We start from the raw sequence: 14595 nt of genomic DNA, 5'->3' as shown, positions 1-14595 counted from the left end.
TTGAGCGATAATAAAACCAACGGTCATGGCCACAACCATTAACGTACTCAACATCATTGACGTGATGAAAAAGGGGAAAAGAAACGTATTGAGGATTCAAGTTTCACAATATCAATGTTACTGACAGTACTGTAGACAGCAGAGCCAGAATGGCTCGAAGCCAGGGATTTGCTGTGTCCTATAATGTAAATAGTTTTACTTTAAATAAGTATATTATGACGTTAACGTTAATACGACGGAAAGAATGAAATTTTCATTTATTACATTAATACGTCAATACTAAACCGGCACAATGATGAATAAGCGCAACAATTTTTGTTCTTGAGAGATTTTACGAGATAAGACTACTTTAGCAGATACATAATATGAAACAATTGTTCGTGATGAAACGTTATCGCGATGAAAGTACGTGCGTATTACTAACTTACAAAAATCTAACAAAACAACGGAGAGTTATAACAAAGAGTCTAATCTCGTATGTAAAGTGGCAAGTTTATCTCGCCTCAATTATCACGGCTATAACCAGTACAGATACATCTGATAAGTACGTTTCAGTGAGTGGTACAACCCATGGAGTGTATGAGCCTCCGTGTACTAGATACAAGCATTATCAATAGGAAATTAAGTTTTATAGGTCGATTAGTTTATGTTGAAATTCCTAAGCATGCACGACTTTAGTTCACAAATTATTATTTTAATTTTTTTAGATCATACTTTTCTTTTTTTATCACGCAGGGCACTTTACGAGTTAGAACATGAAACACGTCTCGAGCCCATCTCTTATTTACTATCTTGTACAAATAGCTTGTATCATATATTATAGACTTAAAAAAAAACGAAAACAAAATGATAAATACGTGTTTAAAAATATTATTTTAAAATCTACATTTTAAAATTTCCAGTAACGCGTGCTGCTACATGTAAATTAAATACATTCGGTTTATTCTAAGACGGTAAATGACTTTTTTAGTACAATATAGGGTGGTAGTCCATTTATTGGACAACTATGCATTCAAGTCTTTTTTTTTTAATTTTGTTGAATTTCGCCTTTCATTCGGTAGAAAAATGCACAACAACGCAACAAGAATTGAGCAGGTTCACGCCTAATGAAAATTAGGAGCGCACGATTGCCTAATCTGTCAGGTGACCATTGTTAGGCTGTGAATGTACAGCGTACACACGAGTCAATTAGGCACGATCGGTTAATGGTACAGTCACTGACTACTCGCACACACCTGGCAGTGACGTGGAGGCGGCGATCTACAGTCGTATCGCCGTTATATTTAACCATATATTGTATTCGGTAGCCATATATAATGGAAAACCACTTTGAAATGAGTACGTTCACCATGAACAAGAAATGCACGTTTGGATATTTTCCCGTGTTTAAACGAAGGCGACACTCGAAAACATCCTAACTTCTAGATTTCCTTCCACTTACATAAAGATCGGATATAAAGAAATGTGTGTATGCCCGACTATTGAAACTTAACCAGAAACTGTAACAGTTGTGGTACAAACATGTGATGGGTATATCATATACATTATATTGGAGCTGGCACTGATTAAAGCAACTGTAACAGTTGTGGTACAAACATGTGATGGGTATATCATATACATTATATTGGAGCTGGCACTGATTAAAGCAACTGTAACGTGAGATTCGCTCCAAATCAGTGTTACAAAACCCTATCTTCAGCGACTGATTGGGTGATGAATAATTGTGTCTCATAACTGGAAATGTTCTTGAGTTTGCAATAAACTGTAGCCACTAGTAGTTTACCAAAGAGGACAGAAGATCAAGAACACAATAAACTATAATTTATTATTGTTTACCTATTTCAATTTCACGTTTTAAAATCAAAGAATGCATGATTAATGGACACTTTTGCCCGAATAGTTTATATTCGATATTTGAAAACTGCAATGGAGATTTTCATTCTAGAGGCACAGTTCAAAAAAGGAGTACTGTATAGTATTATATAAACAGCGCTGTAAATTGTTAATACAATTAAAATATTGAAATATGTCGCTTTGGACTGACATCGTGCCAACAAAATGTGCTGGGCTAAAACTGTTTTACTCCAACATCGATCACGTAAACCAAATAATAGGACTACAGGTTAACACCCAACAGCTCACTCGGTCAGGTTCTGTTATTTCACCCCATGTTTTTAAATCGCTACTATAGCCACGGAATTGATTGTTTTAACTATTAATGATCATAGATGAGTACGGAGGTACTAAACTAGATAGAAACTGTTTGTTTTCCTTGACGACGTCTTATCTTATCAGCATCAGGCATGCCCAGACTGTTCTTGATATCGAAATGAGACGAGTGCCTTCGGCCATCAGCGCGGGCTTCGGCAGCGGTGCTGCCGAAGCCCGCGCTGATGTCAATAAAAGAAGAACATCTCTCGAGATAGTACCTATCAGTAAAATATAAAATTCTAGAGGGGTTGATCAGAAATATAAGTTGAAATGATTAGTTCACCTCAAACAATCAATTCCGTGGCTATAGTTGCGATTTAAAAACATGGGGTGAAATAACGGAACTTGACCGCTCACTCTTGTGCAGTAAAAGTACACAAGTGGCGAACGACACAACCTAACTTCGACCGACAATTTAAAGACACAAAGTTAGAAAAATTCTAACTTATGCGATGAATGTGACTATTAATAATCACAGCTGTGGATTTATATGGAAGAAGTGACTTTACTCTGATCCTATATTTAAACGCATGACAAGAATATGCCTAGTAAGTATAATGTCCTCACCGTAATACTAGTCACTGACGTACTGAGACAAACAATACAACACACTGAGGGGGGTTTAAGAGGAGTCACAAGATAATTGACCACTCCCCAAATATAAATTTGTTAGTTTTCGTTTCGTACAAAGATACATTTTAGATCCGAAAATGCATAAAATTTATTTCAAGATGTGTATTTTTTTTATTTCCGGTAGAGGGCCCATTCCGTGAGGGTAGTCTTAATCCCCAGATCCCCCTCTTGTCACCACCCATGCTAAATCCGCCCCTGACTAACACCAACGCAGGTACAAGAATGTAGCTGAAGCAGGTAAAACTGGGCGAGTTGCCTACTGCAGGAGTGCATCACGAATACTAATACTGTAGCCTACGTTCACCAGACGGATGGTTATTGTGCTGTTCGCTGTATAACCAGCACAGAAAGGAATGATTACGCCACGTATCACATGGTGCGGGTACGGTGTATTTAGTTAGCGCGCGATAACACGAGCTGTGTTAACCTCTGGTACACAAGCCAAGGCCTGCGCTTGACTGCTGCCGGCACTATCATTCTCTTCCTGAGCTCGACCTACCATTTTTGTTCTTCTCAGAGATAAAGAAATAACAATTTCCATTCTTTCACGAGAGTCGTACTTTTACCGCATGATACATACAAATGCTGGATGAATACCAGACGACACCGACTATTGCCAAACGTACATAAATATAACAATTGCAGCGGTAATCTTTAGATCAAATACGTTGCTACTAAAAACGTACAGGATTTCATAAGAACCGTTTAAATTGAGAAAAAAATACTTCCATAGTCACTAGAGCAGATATTTGAGGATCGCGAGTTTTACCGGTGACTGTTGGAAACAACAAGATTAGGCGTATCGACGATACTGAGTGCTAGAGTACTTGACTGTAGTGTCACTTGTCTATATAACACTGGCGATATCGAGCGATAGCAGTATGTACCAGTAAATACAAACACAAATACTAAATATCTCAGAGGAAAATATTGTACGGAAAGTCACGCATGGTTAGTAATACTTCCTGAGTACGCAATTCCGAACACTATTTCATAATATGCATTAATGTTTAAATATGAAAGTAGATACCATTTCATTAAATTTAAATGGGGTGCTGTTCTCTTCTAAAAACATAAATAGTACTGTATCAGCTCCAAGCTTCAAAAGAAAGAAATCATAATAACTTCACAGAGAGTGAGCCGACCAGCTTTTAAAAAATTGCACATGTTGATTCTTCCACGTCTCTACATTTTGGAAGCAGTATCAACAGATTACCAGATTCCATGGAAAATGAACAAACGCCCAAGCAGTTAAAACTCGTCTGAAACGCTTTTTAGCGTCTAAGGTATTTTACAGTGTCGACGAATTTTTGGGTTATAGTTGGGAGACATCCAATCTCGATGACTGACAATGGCGTTGGAGAGAATTGGAAAGTGAGTGGTATGCATGAATGGAAAGATTGTATGTCTGCATGTAGTATTGTGCAGGAATATAAAAATTATAGCTATATTTAGAGGATGTTACTTTTGCCATATAGTTGTTATGTCCACGGCAATAGAGAGTATTAACTGTAAGGTATTTTTAATAAAAGCCAAAACAAATGGCGAGTAGCTATTCGGGTTCTCATGTAATTGGTGTTTAATAATTTCATGTAATATTCGTATCGTAAATCTTTGGTCACAAATAGATTTAAGAAAAAATTGTAAACCTATTTTTTTATATACACAATACATATATCAAATTTATTTATGGGATACATTTAAAATGTGAGTTTGTACACAGTTGTATATGGAGCTGACTTAGGACTACTAATGTGTTGACGAGCACACATTTTGCACATTAAATTCCTGCGCGGACAAAGACAACTGAGAGATGACGTAGTGGTGGTGTCAAGCTCAAAGCCAACAGAAGACACCAACATCAGCCAAGTGGGTAAGGCTAGCGAGAGCGCGACTGGGTACATGCCAAAATCGCGCACCTGGCCATAACACACCACACCTTGGACCTTCCGCAAAACCTCTATTACTCTTCTCTAATGTGTTGCATTGTCAATCGATGTCGTCCTGGGGGAGGGAAAGTCCACATCAAAATTAGATAAAATAATTTCCCTTCTCGGTTAAGTTGAAATAAGGAATAAAAAAACATGATAATCTGTCGTAACTCTCCGAACGTCTGTCTTCGATAACTGTATCATACAGTATTCAACTGCGGTAAGAATGTCCTGAAGCCAAGAACTAGACGCTATTCCTGGAACTATTGACAGCAGCAGTAGTGGTTACGGTGACGGCAGAGCTAATAATACCGGCACCACACATTGCACGCCTTTACGCGTTTAGTAACACACGCACGCTTTCCGTATCTTGTCACTTGTTCTGTATCAATATGACGTTTCTCAGTGAATGCCTTAGATAACTGTATCATACAGTATTCAACTGCGGTAGGAATGTCCTGCAACCAAGAACTACCAGCTCGCTGTATTCCTGGAACTATTGACAGCAGCAGTAGTGGTTACGGTGACGGCAGAGCTAATAATACCGGCACCACACATTGCACGCCTTTACGCGTTTAGTAACACACGCACGCTTTCCGTATCTTGTCACTTGTTCTGTATCAATATGACGTTTCTCAGTGAATGCCTTAGATAACTGTATCATACAGTATTCAACTGCGGTAGGAATGTCCTGCAACCAAGAACTACCAGCTCGCTGTATTCCTGGAACTATTGACAGCAGCAGTAGTGGTTACGGTGACGATGACGGAAGAGCTAATAATACCGGCACCACACATTTAACGCCATTACGCGTTTAGTAACACACGCACGCTTTCCGTATCTTGTCACTTGTTCTGTATCAATATGACGTTTCTCAGTGAATGCCTTAGATAACTGTATCATACAGTATTCAACTGCGGTAGGAATGTCCTGCAACCAAGAACTACCAGCTCGCTGTATTCCTGGAACTATTGACAGCAGCAGTAGTGGTTACGGTGACGGCAGAGCTAATAATACCGGCACCACACATTGCACGCCTTTACGCGTTTAGTAACACACGCACGCTTTCCGTATCTTGTCACTTGTTCTGTATCAATATGACGTTTCTCAGTGAATGCCTTAGATAACTGTATCATACAGTATTCAACTGCGGTAGGAATGTCCTGCAACCAAGAACTACCAGCTCGCTGTATTCCTGGAACTATTGACAGCAGCAGTAGTGGTTACGGTGACGATGACGGAAGAGCTAATAATACCGGCACCACACATTGCACGCCATTACGCGTTTAGTAACACACGCACGCTTTCCGTATCTTGTCACTTGTTCTGTATCAACATGACGTCTCTCACTGATAGTACATATCTCAAATTTAATCATTAATGTTTTATTAAAAAAGATCAATCCATTGACACGATAGCTCTAGTAGAAGGTAACAAGAGTTGGGTGGGGAAGTCACGTGCATACACGTAACACACAGGAACTGGATGTTGCAACACTATTAGGGGAAGGAGCAGATTTCTTCCAAAACAGTATTTTTGAGAAACCGAAATACGCTTTAGGTACGGTTGACAACTATGCTCGGAGCACTACGCATTAACTAACAGTCCAGATGGACGGATCCCGCCTACTACAGGAAGTCCACACTGCAATTGTGGGATGCGAACTGCCGTCACTCCTCACTAATTATACAGAGGACTACGTCCACAAATGCAGTAATGCCGTAAAAGAGAATACTGCAGACAACGTCGTGCCCGTAACACGTAACACTGATCGAGTTACCATATGTAAGCTTCCAATGGGAAGATGAAATTTCTTTGTTACAGGAACATTTAATTATATTAGAAACTGTGTTGTGGTAGAATAATTATTTTAAGGATAAGAAAAACATACTCATTATTTTTTTTTTTTTTGAAACATTGTACTATTTGAATATTAAAAAGCTGAATTACAAAACTGTAAGTTTTTTTTGCAACCTATAACAATATAAAAACAACTACCTAATAAGCTTTTGGATACGTTTAAAATAAGACATAGATTTCAAATAAGGGCGAAAACGGTTCTGAGTTTAATATTGTTCTCCGGGACTGAAAGCAAGATGGCTGCCAGCATAACCAGTTCTTAACCTCATTGTAAAGCTCGGAAATTTTTATCGATTTCAATAATTGAAAAACAAATAACGAATGGAAAATACCCGCCAAGCGTCTAAATCAAACATCCCCCCCACAACCTCTACAAGAACGTAGTCTATGACTGAGGAACGTGTGCGCACCCTGAACTAACAAGTCGTATAATTGGAGCAAGCGGAATAACGGAGCTGGACCGTAGTAGACGGGAACGATTATTGTACACATCCGGGCCGTAGCCGTCTGTCCCCCACTGCATTCCACAGCGTCTACCACACTACTGTTGAGGTCAGCAGCAACTCTGTAATACTTATCATGGGTTCCACACACATGCATTAGAAATCGTTACTCTTAAATGGCACATAACCTTAATATGCTACGAGGGTACTGAAATCGTTGTCTTGTTCAACGTTGCGCGTACACGTAAGAATTAACCTTTCACTAGTCTGGTAAAGTTGCTCCGTATTGTTTCCACATTATAAGATGAATTTTATATACCATAGAATATGAAACAGGTAAACAAGGACTGCCAACTCTTACGCCTTATCTATTTAGAAATTTTCACAATAAAGATGTAATCACAACAGTTTTTCTGTAATATGAGCAGGCAAAACCTTTGATTCGATCAAATAAGAGGCAAGCCGAACCAGTTTACATGTACAATATTTAAACTAGTTTAATACAACTAACCAATCACTCTTCAATCCACCAGTCATACAAAAGCACTGCTTTCGCCGTCTATCTGGATGGGAGAGAATCTAAACTGTGCAACTAAATGATCTCGCCGTCTGTCTGGGTGGAAGAGAATTGAAACTGTGCAACTAAATGATCTCGCCGTCTGTCTGGGTGGAAGAGAATTGAAACTGTGCAACTAAATGATCTCGCCGTCTGTCTGGGTGGAAGAGAATTGAAACTGTGCAACTAAATGATCTCGCCGTCTGTCTGGGTGGAAGAGAATTGAAACTGTGCAACTAAATGATCTCGCCGTCTGTCTGGGTGGAAGAGAATTGAAACTGTGCAACTAAATGATCTCGCCGTCTGTCTGGGTGGAAGAGAATTGAAACTGTGCAACTAAATGATCTCGCCGTCTGTCTGGGTGGAAGAGAATTGAAACTGTGCAACTAAATTATCTCGTCGTCTGCCTGGGTGGGAGAGAATCGAAACTGTGCAACTAAATCATCGCGCCGTATATCTGCTTGGGAAAGAATCGTAACCGTGCAACTAAATGATCTCGCCGTCTATTTGGGTGGGAGAGAATCGAAACTGTGCACCTATGTGCTCTCGCCAGCTATCTGGGTAGGAGTGTCGGAAACTGTGCAACTGTGTGCCGTGCCGATAACTGTGTCTTCAAACCATCTATCTGAGGACCGGAAACTGCGTGCTCACGCCACACATCTGGGGGAGGGTTGTCATACATTACACTTGAGGGAGAATAGACGGAATCTATGTAACAATGTGTTCTAGGCGTTTATCTCAGCGGAAGAGTACAAAATTGAGCAACTATGCTCTCTTCTCTTTTATCTACGAAATAAACGCAGCAACTCACAGTTTTCATCGTCTATCTGTGAAAGATATCAAGAAATTGTACAATTTAATTTTTGCTCTCGCTGACTACCTACGTCGGGGAGAGCCGATAACTCGGAACTGTGCACTCTTTCCACCTATACGGAAGGAGTTTAATAAATACTTCTTTTACAACAAATTTCCTTCAATAAAGTACGATAGTACTCAGAATGCTCCAGTGGGACACCCCTCGTTGCGAAGATCCTTACTGCAGCAATTAGTTACGATTAAGCGGACAGAGTTGAAGTCAAAAAGGTTGTTCGAACAAAATGCGAAGAGTGCGGCACTTAAAGAGTGCTCCAGTAGACACCTCTCGGCGTGAGGGTCCTCACTTACTGCGGTAATTAAGCCAGATTATGCGTGCAGAGTTGAAGTCAAACAGGTTGCTCGAACAAAATGCGAAGAGTGCGGCACTTATAAGAGTGCTCCAGTAGACACCTCTCGGCGCGAGGGTCCTCACATATTGCGGTAATTAAGCCAGATTATGCGTGCAGATTTGAAGTCAAACAGGTTGTTCGAACAAAATGCGAAGAGTGCGGCACTTAAAGAGTGCTCCAGTAGACACCTCTCGGCGTGAGGGTCCTCACTTACTGCGGTAATTAAGCCAGATTATGCGTGCAGAGTTGAAGTCAAACAGGTTGCTCGAACAAAATGCGAAGAGTGCGGCACTTAAAGAGTGCTCCAGTAGACACCTCTCGGCGCGAGGGTCCTCACATATTGCGGTAATTAAGCCAGATTATGCGTGCAGATTTGAAGTCAAACAGGTTGCTCGAACAAAATGCGAAGAGTGCGGCACTTAAAGAGTGCTCCAGTAGACACCTCTCGGCGCGAGGGTCCTCACATATTGCGGTAATTAAGCCAGATTATGCGTGCAGATTTGAAGTCAAACAGGTTGTTCGAACAAAACCTATGCAGAGTTTACCTTCAAACAAATTTCAAATTACTATTAATTATTTATTTTTTACCAGAATTAATTTTAAAACGTGTAGGATAGTTTGGAATGATCTAGGTCAATACCATCGCTGTATGGTTGATATCGATAAAGCGAGTAGCACATCATCCCTTAATACTTAACACATTACGATCAGTCTAAAATGTTTCTTATGATAATGAACTCTACAAAAAGGAAACATGGCCAGTTTTACAGTAGTAACATTTCTCTCGTGCTGTATACCCTAGCTCATGCAAGTACAGGGCTCTAGATTGCGCAATGGCGTGGCGTGGCGAGGCGAGACCTCGGGTACAGGTCAAGGCGGTAGCGGTAGGTAACTGGGCGGCCCGTGGCTGTAATCGGTAGTGTGAAGTGTGTAGTGTATGCGGTGCGGTCAGTACTCACCGTGCCGGGTAGAAGAGTCTAACAACACTACTGGACGTGAGAAGGTCTGCTCTAAGACATGTTACGGAGACGAGGAGAGGCGAGGCGACACTACGAGCTCTGTGGCTGGGTGAGAGCCAAATGCGCGAACTCCGGGGCGGATCGATGCGGGGCCGCGGCCATCGCTTGGCAACAACCCCGCCCGACACCGGCACTTCCCCGGCCCGGCCCGCGATCATTACCAGGAGCCGACGCGACACAAGACATTTCATTATCAGCTACCCCAAATCCAGGTTAAATACCATTGCAAATATATGACATCCTATTTTTTTTTCTCCGCCGAACAGTATATTTTTACTGGTTGTGAATCTAAATCGTACCTGACAGAATACACATAACGTAGTTGTGGAGGGAAGGGTTGAGCTAGCTATGGTGCGCAACTCAATTGTGCACCTGATGACAGAATGAGAGTACCTAATCATCTAGATTGCATTTGACTTTTTAGTCTAGGTATATCTGATGACGAATCGATGTAACGAGTTCGTTTTGAGCTTCTTCACCGCCGAATATTCAGACGCCGTACTAAGCTGAAGGTAAAATGGAGCTGCTCACATTCGGATATGACTGAATGTTACGTACATTAACACTCAGATTATAGAATAATACTCAATTATGGATACATACAGATTTAAATTCGCCATTTGAATTTGCATATCTCAAATATTGCAAAAAAACATTACATATTGACAAATAGTTGCAGAAAGGAAGAAATTCAAATGAAGGATTAAAATATGAACCCGACGAAACCAAAATTGGTCAGTGGCTTGGTACGAACATTGTTACTACTAGGAATTGTAGGGAAACCTTATCATTCGTCTAGAATGTCTTTTTCTATATATACAAAATAATAATGCACCTGAACACATAATAAGTAATGCAGGGTCTTAAAAACGTCATTTCTAAAGAAATTCAAGTTAAAGGCTAGCAAATGTTGTAAAAACTCTGGCAATATTTCTGTTAAATATACAAACTCACATGTTAGTTAACTATTCATTTCATAATAATGGTAATACGTATATATATAAGAGACTTCATAAGCATTTTAAATTTTAGATTGTCGTCAATTAAACCAATACTGTATCTTGTCTCAGTAATACTATTCTACATAATAAGCTTATCATAGTTTTTAATGAAGATCAATTTGTACTAACTGTATTCCCGTTCAATAAGAGCTGGTCACATATAAATTCACTCTGGTATAATTATATTTTCAGATCAGCTGTAGTGATTACCCTACTTTTATTTCAAGCGTACAAATTCCTCCTACACTAACATTATATGAAAGCTTCCACTACCAACAACAATGGGGAAAATCGGATCAAAGCTAATGCTGTATCTGTACATAATCTAACTGGGTTGGAGAAAGATTGGAGACGATGCTGTCTGTGTTGGGAATTATCGCTGTGGAGGATTTTTGCGATCCACTAGTAAGCAGCTATTACGATCTTCATATTAACTCTACTTCGTATTTATATTTAAGTGAGATGTAACATTATTTAAACAATCAGTTATTAAAACTGGATTTTATTTTGATTTAATATTTTGTCATAAATAAAACCCAATCACGTAGGCTACTTAACGTAAAGAACTACAGAAATAAAACATCATCAAAACTAATGACTGGCTTAAGGAATTGAAATTGAATTGCAGCTTGTTCAGACTAACTTTCCAGAAACCCAAAGTTTCACAACCATGCTTGAATTGTGATCCAACCTATTGAGTGATCCGAATGAACTCGAACACAAAACGTGCAAATTATTACCCCAATCTCATCGTTATTTGCTGTTTATGCTCATCTCATGTGTGGCACACACACTTAGTAAAGCTGCCTTTAAACGATGCTTTCAACATTTCCGTTATAAATAAAGCTTTCTATAATTGATAGATATTCCTTTGACTCAAGACGGAGATCGGAAAAAATTATTCTTTTAGTATTAAAATACACGTGATATCAATTTAATTTCGATTAAATGTGGTGGAAAAGTACTGTGTAAATGTAGGATCAATTCTTGACGATAGGGACGATTTGACGGTCACGGATTTAGCTGCACTTATAGGGTTTAACCTTGAATTTGAGGAACGCGAGATAGAAAGAAATGAGAAGACTGTAACCGATTAGACGTTTGATGTTCAGAGCAAATGAAAATATCTTAAAAGTTTTACAAAATCAGGATTTGTAACTTAGGATTTGCAAAAGATATTAAAACCCCTTTCATAACACAACAATATTTTTTGAACAGCACCAGTTTATACTATTTAATTTAGTTAAATAAAAATCATAGCCCATTAATATAATAGGTAGGCTGAAAGAATATAAATTTTTTGAATTAAATACAATTTTGGAAAATGACATATGATGTTTAAATTTTGATAAATAAAATAATGACTGCATTAAGGCTACTTCGACCCCAATGTACTCGATACTTCTTCAAACATTTCTCATCAACTGGAAATAAAGCCGACTGGTTGATTATAAATTTATCACATTATAGGAAGATGTCACCACGGAACCAAACTTCATAAATAATTTGTTAGTACTTCACATAGGTCTAACTGAAGACTAAAGTCTGACCTGAAGAAAAACTGAAGTCCATGCCATATTTCTTTTACTTCAATTACTTACTTATAAATCAAATTTTGAACAAGCAAAGTAATGTAATACGAAGAACTTGCTGTCATTGAAATGATAAAATATTGTCGACTGAATACGACAAAATATTACTGAAGTATTCGAGTATAAGTGGAGGGAAGTGGCGGATTACACAAAACAAAATCGCAATAGGCCTATGTTAAAATTAGGCATGCGCCGGAAGATCCCGACTTTGATTGACCCTCAATGTTATTGTCAAAGCAGTCTTAGCTCCAGTGTTAGCTCCTACTGTACACTCGGCTTGCTTTCGTTGTGTTGTCGATCTGATTATGCTCACACGATATTGAAAATCAGGTAACCGTGCAAAAATACTTGTAAATTTGCCGCAAAAATGCTTTAATTCCATGTCCTAAATTCAACGCTCCAATGTCTTAGGCAAAATTTCAGGAAAACTGTGACGTTCTTAGCTGAAATGGGTTTTATGGGGAATTCGAACTGAACCATAGCGGCACAGCAGGGAGGGCGAGAGTTCGGCGGCCCGTAACGAACGTTACAAAGGCAGGTCGGATGACTATAAATGGCCACTCAAAAAGACCCCCACCACCACCCACGCTATCACTGTGGCAGGGTGGCTGCTACCACCCACCCACTAGGGGTCTGCTGCTGATCACCATTCTATTTCTGTGCGGTGCGGCACGGGGATTATCCTATCATTGCACATTCCATTTCCAGGGATTTACAAGCCTCATCTTATCATCCTTTATCAGCCCAAATTATGGCGAATAGTGCTTTTACTTTGCGATAGCAGCACTACTCATCTGTTTCCGTTGTAAATTCTTCTTGTTATAGTAAACATCCAGTAAGTCTGCTTCATAAAACGAGGGAAGCAGATACCAGTATTATTAGTCTCCTTGGGTAATTACTGAATATTGTAAAACGGTCACAGAATAAGAGGTTGGATAGCCTACAATAATTCAGATATTTAATATGATTAACTGTTCTTCGAACAAAATTGTTACCGAATATCTACCGATTTGCGATTCAATAAGGGGTTTATAGTAAAATACAGTAAGTACATAATCTACATGTACTTATATTAATAGTCACATGTAAGCAGTGATAAGTCAATAACATTTATTACGTCGAACTGACATAATTGAACTGACGGAAATTTTAATTTAATCCGGTTTTCGATGAATAATATTCCCATAAAAAAGTTTAGAAACAAACGTACAGCGGAATATCGAAGAATCAAGACCGTAACACAGATGAACATTTCGACCCAAAAATCATTAGAATTCCTTTGGACTAAGAGAAACTATAAAGCAAGTATCGAGTCTCTACGAACCTTTCAACCAGAGGTAACGCACAGAAGGACAACGGCACGATTCCAAGAAGGTTGATTCCAAGAAGGTTCAATCGGGTCTCTAATTGGCTGCTAATGATACAAAATCTTTAAGCAGGTTTCACAACGAAATTCACAGTCAGACAAGCGAAAAGTACCTCTGCGTACCATTTGGAATGAAATGCGTAAGTAGAGTAGAGGAGAGGGAGGGGTGAGGAGGGGAGGGTGACACAGACAGTCGTGTGGGTGGAAAGGCCGTCAGAAGAGGTTCAAGGAGTTCCGGTGGTGAATGGGAGGTTCGGCCCCACCTTATATAGCGATACTGGAGCTGCACCAGACTGCCGATTCATGCAAATCCCCAGTTGACGGTGTTGCAGCACCACTCAAGCAGTCCAATACAACACACCGGGCTTTACTTTCTCTCCCCAACTAAATGTATTTTTAAAAATGGCTATGACTGAAAAACAACGTACATTATTATACAAAACAAAAAGATACCGATCCGAGATGATACAATACGCATTTTTAAGTTAGCGAGCGGACAATAAAATATTAGCAAATATAAAAGCGACAGACACAGACGTTCTGTTGTCGTAAAATAGGCAACGAATACGTATAACCACGAGCTCAGCGCAGGCCAAATAAACATAAATGGGAACTGAAAATCGATGTAGTTTCACGAGGAACAATGGTCTGTGGATCACGCAATAGGGCCTGTTCCATCCCGGCAATGGTTAGGTATTGTTTACCTTTTCTCGATAATACGTGGAAATAGAATACATTCTTGTAAATTACCTATAGAATGATCAATTATGTTTTATGC

At 39.4% G+C, this 14595-nt stretch overlaps 1 protein-coding gene across 5 annotated transcripts in view; it reads right to left on the bottom strand.

Annotated features, from left to right (window-relative positions):
- LOC124362126 (14-3-3 protein zeta) overlaps nucleotides 1-14595 on the bottom strand; it is a 56083-nt gene that overhangs the window by 20080 nt on the left and 21408 nt on the right. Inside the window, exon 1 of one of the 5 annotated variants that reach the window (XM_046816344.1) lies at nucleotides 9799-9939. The exons of the other annotated variants lie outside the window; for them this stretch is intronic. The gene's annotated coding sequence lies outside the window, so the exon portion shown is untranslated. Of the gene's footprint in view, nucleotides 1-9798; nucleotides 9940-14595 lie in introns of those variants that run through there. 5 annotated transcript variants of the gene reach the window in all.

The sequence above is a fragment of the Homalodisca vitripennis genome, chromosome 5 (assembly GCF_021130785.1).
Source record: "Homalodisca vitripennis isolate AUS2020 chromosome 5, UT_GWSS_2.1, whole genome shotgun sequence".
Lineage (NCBI taxonomy): Eukaryota > Metazoa > Arthropoda > Insecta > Hemiptera > Cicadellidae > Homalodisca > Homalodisca vitripennis.
This window is presented reverse-complemented; position numbering and strand designations above follow the sequence as displayed.